Here is an 8402-nt window from a genome sequence, read left to right on the forward strand (position 1 = left end):
TTTAATACCTGGCCATGTAACTTTCATTGTTTCATATGGAATGTCCATATAAGTTGCTAGATTCCAACAGAAAAGCACATTATAAATTATTGAACAACCCTAATGTAAAGATACACACAATTCAGCACATTCTTACTTGCAGAGCTAAAGGCAAGTACAACATAGCTGAAAACACCTAAGTCATGTTACATATGACATTTCAGTTAGGAAGTGTGTTTGTTTTACAGCTGAAACACTTTTAACACTTGGGCATGTAACTTTCATTGTTTCATATGTAATGTCCAAGTAAGTAGCTAGATTACAGCATAAAAGCACATTAGAACATATTGAACAACACTATTGCAAAGATAGGCTCAATTCAGCACATTCTCACTTGCAGAGCTAAAGGCAATACAACAGAGCTGAAAATATCTAAATCATGTTACATGTGACATTTCAGTTAGGAAGTGTGTTTGGTTTACAGCAGAGACACTTGTAACACCCGGCCAAGTAACTTTCATTGTTTCATAAGGAATGTCCAAGTAAGTTTCTAGATTCCAGCAGAAAAGCACATTAGAACGTATAGAACAACCTAAAGGTAAAGATAAGCACAATTCAGCACATTCTTACTTGCACAGGTAAAGGCAAGTACAACACAGCTGAAAACACCTAAATCATGTTACATGTGACTTTTTTGTTAGGAAGTGTGTTTGGTTTACAGCAGAAACACTTGTACCACCCGGCCATGTAACTTTCATTGTTTCATATGGAATGTCCAAGTAAGTTGCTAGATTCCAACAGAAAAGCACATTAGAATGTATTGAACAACCCTATTGTAATGATACACACAATTCAGCACATTCTTACTTGCAGAGCTAATGGCAAGTACAACAGAGCTTAAAACACCTAAATCATTTTACATGTGACATTTCAGTTAGGACGTGTGTTTGCATTACAGCCTGGCAGGCAGGGCTCTGTGCAGGAGTGTTGAGGGCTGGTAACCAGTGGCCCTGACTGTAGGCTTGTTCTCCATCTCCCACAGCCCCCCACTGAACCCTTTCCTCTTGTTTGGCTTGCCAAACTTCTCTTAAGGGAAGAGGTCTTTGGGGCCCAGGAATGCTGTCTTGTTGATCCCCCCCAATTTCCTACATGTATGTGACATATTTTTATCATATTCACCCACTTCAGCCACCCTTAGGCCCCTTCTACTTCCTCTGGTCCTTATCTTCCCAAATGAGTTAATTCTTTTAATCAAAGAATTGCATGGGGTACGGGTAGTTTCCTTTCCTAATTTCTGTTCCCAAGGCATATGTGGGGAGGATCCATGACAGCAAGCATTAAAGATGCCCCAAAGAGAATAATAAGGCATACTGTCACTCAAGAATCTAGTATCTAAACTCATCTTGTGAAAATTGCTGTTGCTATGGCAACTTTACCTAACTATATTGGTTTATTTGGCTTTGATTCCTTTTCAAATGCACACTATTTGCTCTTATAGACTTATCAGATTAACACTATCATGAAAGCATTGTTGAAATCAGTCCATATCACCAAGAAGCACTCAAATTCACATCTTTCTCTAAAAGTCAATGTAAAAATCTAAGTTTTATAATAGCATTATTTATCCTGGTTGTGACTCGGAAAAGCATGGTTTTAAGAACCTGACTAGCTTTCATAGTGCTGGAAGGTGCTAAGTACTCTACTAGAGAAGAAAGTGATTGTTGGTCTTAACCACCTGTCCTCTAAGCTCTAACAGGGAAGACACACCAACTCATGCAATAGTGGCAGGCATGTCATGGAAATAACAACCACTTTCTGATTGGATTTAAGACCCACTTTACAAGTTTAAACATATACCTGGCACTGTGATCAGAGCCAAGAGCCTGTGGTTAGACAGGCCCTAAGCCTTATGGGCGAACCTACTACTATTATTCTCGTAATCGGACATAGTAATGGTCTGACCCCTAACAACTCACTGTTATAGCCAGAGGTTAGTACCTCTGTCAGCACTCACAAGAGAACCTTAATAAAACATATGGTTAACTTGGAAACAATAAGTACATGCCATTCCCACCCTTCAAAGGACATGGTATGCCCATGCATTCAGGAATTTATAACTTTGATCTTTTAAACATTATTTAAATAAGTCTTATATCTTATACATGTGCAGATTTGATTCCTGTGTTTTGTTTCAAAACACTACAGTACAAGGAGGAAGAGTAGTACCAGGGAAATATTAGAGACCCCCAAAACACAGACAGGAGCTGATCTGATGCAACTCACAGCAGGGTCTTTATTCCATTAGAGCTAGCTCGGCCCCTCCCCAGCACACCACAGTCATGCAGGATGGTTTTGGTGGTGAGGAAGCCCCAAATATCTATCTGGGCAAGGCTTTACAGTAAGCAGCAAGCAGGGGGTATGTATGCAAGCATCTAATTTAAAAGGTACTACAGCCTTTAACACAATTGGCTGGTGCTGGGATTCATAACATAAGCTTAATTTCTGCTTCCCTCTGCATTGGTAGTCATTAGGCAAGGGAGGGTGAGCTTATAATTTGGGGGTGTAGGTCTGTTGGGGTAATAACCTGGAGATGCTGGTCTTGTTGAGAGGTAGCCTAGAGACTGGAGCTAGGCTGGGGTTTTGTTAGGGGCCAACTTGGAAACTAATGCTAGGTACCAGCCTGTTAGTTTCCCTGAGCTCGAACTTAACTCATATTCACTAAAATGGAGACTAAACATAAAAGACTGGCCTCTCAGGAGGAGGATAAGACATAAGAAAATTATGATGACAGTACACTGGCCATTCCTGCAACTGGCTGCTGGTGCTGCTCTCTGTGCTCTCCTGCATGCTTGAGTGTTTCAATGTTATCCACCCAAGAACTTTAAGCTTTACCAGTATTTTAAATAAGGGATTTTACAGATTGTTAACACAGAAAGAAATTGCTGCTTTCTGTCTATTGTCTGGAATCTTTCCACTTTTCTAAAATTCACCTAAAACTCTAATCATTTGTTATTCATTATGACCAGATCATAAAGAAAGCAAAAGGTTTTGTCATTTCCTTTCCTTCGAGCTTATAGCAACTAATACTTTTTTTTTAACCTACCTAGACACTTCTAACATCGAACCATAATAATGTCAAGGAATTCCGGTCTCCTGCATTCTGTTTGATTACATCAAGGTTTTGCCATTTAGAATATCTGCTACTGTGTCTGAGGTGAGTTCTCTAATATTCTTCCTTAGTAGTACTGAGGACTGAACTCTGGGCACTCTGGGCTAGCACATACCCTATCTCTAAAATATTAGAGCTCCAGAGTCTGAGTTTCTCTTGCTGTGGAGAAATGCCGTGACCAAAAGCAAGCTGGGGAGGAAAGGGTTTATTCTGTTTATAAGGCCATATCACTGTTCCTCATCAAAGGAAATCAGGACAGGAATTCAAGCAGAGCAGGAACCGGAAGGTAGGAGCTGAAACAGAAGCCATGGAAGAGTGCTGCTTACTAGCTTGTTCCTTGTGAGCTGTTCAGCCTGCTTTCATATAGAACCCAGGCCCACCAGCCTGTGGGTGGTACCTCTCAGGAGTGGGCCCTCTCCCATCAATCACTAAGAAAACGCCCCACATGTCTGCCTCTGGCCCCATCCTGTGGAGGCATTCCCTCCTCTCAGAAGACTCTAGCTGTGTCAAGCTGACATAAAATTTTCCAGCACATCCAACTTCAACCCTATAAAAATGTCTGTGAACATACACAAGAGATAACATATCCCCTCTACTCCATAGATATAAGGATTTATTTTTTCCCAACATATCTGAATATATGAGTGCATATCTGAGGCATATTCACACAGGAGTTTATCATATTGTTTAACTCATGTTTTCTTATTGACTTGTTTGTCCACTTGTTATTTATTGCATGTGCACACACATGTCACCATTAGGGTGCGGAAGTCAGAGAACAACTTTGTAAAGTTGCTTCTCTCCTTGTACATCTGTGTGCTCCAGGGTCAGATTTGTGCAGCAAAGACATTTACCCATGAAGACGTTGTGTCAGACCACGATTAACTCTTCCCTGTCCTTATTTACTTTTGTCTCCTGGAGATGTCTCATCTTGATACCTATTCATGAAGGTCTCTTCTATTGTTTATCTCAGTAGTCAGTGGGAGTTATAATTAAGGAACTGAACAATAAATTGAGACGTATGAGCTAAAGTGATCTCTGTGTTAGGCACCACATGAATCCAGGAAAGAAAAAAAAGAATTAAGAGAAGTCCAGTCACGTACAACTAAATGTAGCTTAATATACTGAGGAGTAGATTACAAGATTGTTTTCCTCTACACACACACACACACACAGAGAGAGACACACACGGATGCTCCTCTTTCTGCTGATGTCAAATCAAGTCCCCCAAACACAGTTCTATCATGTCATTTACTTCATTACAGTCAGAAAATCATAATTATTTCCCTTGATTCATTCTTAGTGTTGGCTTTTGTCTGGTTGAAAATGATTATAATTAGGTAATTCTGGTTTTTTTTTTAAATAGGCCTTTTCTCTCAAGAAACAAAGCCATAACTAATATGGTGATGAGAAACTAAAAAAAAAGCGATTTGAAAACACGTTTTATTAAAACACAAATTCCTGCTACACAAGACTACATAGGAAATCACAGAGAGACTGCCTGTACTGTTCCTCTCTAGTGAGTTTAGACCTCCTCTATTTGGTAACTCCTGTTTCACTGTTAAATTAAGGATAGATAATATGCAAAATGTTATTACAAACACCTGTGGGGAGAGCTAGACACAAAGCAGTGGGACAAAAAAGAAGAGATGCCCTGGGCACCTTGGCCATTGATCACACTGCTTTAAGCTTCAGATGTGTGGGGACAAAACAGCTGGACATCCATAGGAAAGGACCCCAGACATGAGTATTGTGGTAGCAACGGGTACTTTATAAATGTTTCCTTTCCCAGAGGTACAACAAACCAGTTGGGAGATCAGTCTGCACCTGATCAAATGACTTAACTTAATCATTGTCCTACACACGTGAGTTAATTCACCTGTCAGAGTGTTTCTCCACTTCAACAGATACAGTTTACAAAATGTACAAACTACTGCTGTGTGTTTGGAACTTTGGGAAGGAAGATAAAGGATATTTCGTATGAAAATTCTGTTTTAATTTTAATTTTCCTCCTATTTTTATTTTACTGAAAATCTTTTTTTCATTCGATATGGAATTTCTAAGACTTTTATAGGAGAAAAATCCGAGAATCATAGAGTTACAGCTTGCCAGAGTCATGCTCCTGCTAAAAGGTAGATCTGGGAATTGAACCCAGAGACTCTGTAGCTTCTAAAGTTGTCTAGTATGTGCATGGTTTTGGTTAATATAAAACTAATGAAAGTCAAGACTGGTGAATAAAACAAAAACTGTGTTGATATTTTATCACAAGACAGCAGAAAACCCACTCATAGGCTGGCTACTCTGGCGCTGTTGTAAGGCTCTTGCTAGTGGCCAAGCCCAGGAAGCATCCAAGCCTGGAGCTGAGGGTTGAGAAGCCCCTCACAGAACTCCAACACCATGGGACAGGACTACCAGTCTCCCTCCTATAGAGCTGAGAACCCAGATCACCACTGCACCACCCTGCAAACCCACCCCAAAGCCTGCCAGGCAAGCAGCTGGTCTCCTAGGTGGACTGCAGAGGGAAGGAGGGACGGAGGGAGGGAGAGAGCGAGAGAGTAGAGGAAGGTTCAGACGTGTCCTCCCGGTCACATCTCTGGTCACCTGCACTCCTCTGCACCTTGTCTGGAAAAATAGAGGATCTCAAAACTCCCAGGGCCAGGCCTTGTGCCCAGGCACTTCAGATGTACTATTACATTACTCCTGTAGGTTTTAACCCAAGGTTCAGAAAAGACCACTAGAGCAGGAAGGATATCCCAAGAGCCACAGATGGTCTCCCATACGCCTCCCACTCAGGGATAACAGAGATCCTGACAGAGTGAGTTGGCCTTTAGCTACCCTTTGTCCTTTGTTAGCATTGCTAAAACGGAACCATCACTTCTGTGCAGATGCAGCTAGGTGGCATAAGAGCTGCTTGAAAGGGAGTATGGGAAGAAGCTGGCTTTCCAGGGCGTACCCAGCCATCGGGATCCTCTCCTTCAGCTCAGCACTCGAGGATGCCCTGGACTCCCTTCTAACATGTGCCCAAGGGCATTCAAGGCTCAGACATGGCATTTAAGGAATTTCTCTGTGAAGCTACAGAGGTCCCTAGGCAGGCTCCTGTTAGACAAGTATTCTACCACTGAACCACAACCCCGGGCCAAGCATTCTAGGTTCTGACTGCTGCATCTTACACCTCCTAGCCTGGCCTGTGACGTTACTTCTGAGTTGTGAACTCAAGCAAAGAGGTACAGTTAGGCCTTCCTGCCAGGCACAGCAGATGTTGGCATTCTGTCCAGGCTCTGCCCCATAGTTACCTGGCAACAGTCAGGTGTGTCTGACTCACTATAAAAGGGGCTGTTCGCCCCCTCCTCACTCTCTCTCTCTCATTCTTGCTCTTGCTCTGTCTCCTTGTTCCTGCTCCCCTTCTCTCACCATTGCCTTCCCCCCTCTCTCCACATGCTCATGGCTGACCTCTACTCTCTATACCTTTCTCTCCCTCTACTACCCTCTCAACTCCCCTCCCCATGCCCTGAATAAACTCTATTCTATACTATACCGTCCTGTGGCTAGTCCCTCAGGGGGAAGGGACGCCTCAGCGTGGGCCTGCAAAGGTACCCCTTTCTCCACACCTGACTGCACATCCACCAAATATATTCCCTCTCTCCTCTTTGTGTATATAAACCATAACAGCAGGAGCCCAGTACTGTGACTTTAGAACCTCCAAAGGTCAGCTTCCTGCCAACCTAGGTAGAAGTTTCATCTGGAAGGAGCAGGTTTCTGTTTCTTTAATATGGGGTCTTAGTTTCATTTCTGTTACTATGACAAATATCATGAAATACAACTCTGGGGAAACGGTTTGCTCTCGCACGTTGTCCCAGGTTGCAGTCCATCACTGTCAGAGAAGCCACAGCAGCACGTGGTAACAATGGTCATGCCACATCTACAGCCAAGAAGCAGAAATGGATGAATTAATGTTAGTGTGCTCATGGCTCGGCTCACTTCATCCCCTGACAGAGTCTACCCAGCTCATGTTTTCTTACCATAATTACAATAATCAAGATAAGTCTCCAGAGGCCAACCTGATCTAAACAGTCCCTGATGGAGACTCTACTGCCAGGTGATGCGAGCTTGTGTCAAAATGACAAAGTCTGCCATCATGGCCCCAATTGCTGAACCACCTGCTGGGGATTCAGCCACCTCCCCCTACAGCCCTCTCACTTCCCAACACTGTGTCCCCCACTAACCAACACTGTGTTCCCACTATCCAACACTGTGTTCCCCACTTCCCAACACTGTGTCCCCCACTACCCAACACTGTGTCCTCCACTACCCAACACTGTGTCCCCCACTTCTCCCACAGCCGCCTTCTACAGGCTATTCTATGGAGGAACGTGGCTGGTATGATATCGAGAACCTTCTTTCTTCCAACTCCTTTGCTAGTGCTAAGGCAAGTAAGGGTGAGAATGACCTGCTTCTTGCTGGACTGAGGAGTCTTCCCATGGAATTCAACAGAGGAACAGCATGAAGACCCTGCCTACTGACCAACGGATCACTCAGGATTAAAAGAATTTTGCCACCCAGCAGCAGTGGCTCACACCTTTAATCTCAGCACTCTGTAGGCAGGTAGATCTCTGTGAGTTTCAGGCCAGCCTGGACTACATAGCGAATTCCAGAACAGTCATGGAGAAACACTATCTCAAGAAGGAAGAGAAGGAAGAGGAAGAAGAGGAAGAGGAGGAAGAAGAGGAGGAGGAAGAAGAAGAGGAGGAACCCAGAACTTGGAGAAGAAATCCAGCTACATGGGGGCCAGCACAAGGGTGTGTGCCAGTCCCTGGCACAGACTGGCCTGGCTGAGGGTGATTAGCTGAAGGTTCCTGGGTTTTCAGTGCTGTGGTGAGGACTTCCTTGTAATGACAACATTTTCCCTTCCATCCCTTATCACAAGTTTAAAACCATCAAAGCTTGTATAATACAACCATTTAGGGTCTGATTTTAACTTTGACTAGTATTACGCCTTCGTACAATAACCCAAAAAGGGAATGAATCAATACATGTCACACATGGGAATTAATTTTTGGCCCCATCCATCTCCTATCCCCTGCCCCATACCCAGAGCTCACCAGCATTCGTGGGCATCCTCCTGCTGTGGACGCCATCTATCTCTCAGGATTGCTCCCATCTCTTCCTATTAATGCAGATGCTGGTCTGACATTCCTCCTACCATCCGCAACTACAAATCAAACTGACTGCTGAACACAGTGCTTAGCAGGGCACA

This window comes from Grammomys surdaster, unplaced genomic scaffold (genome assembly GCF_004785775.1).
Source record: "Grammomys surdaster isolate TR1022 unplaced genomic scaffold, NIH_TR_1.0 125315, whole genome shotgun sequence".
NCBI classification, from domain to species: Eukaryota; Metazoa; Chordata; class Mammalia; order Rodentia; family Muridae; genus Grammomys; species Grammomys surdaster.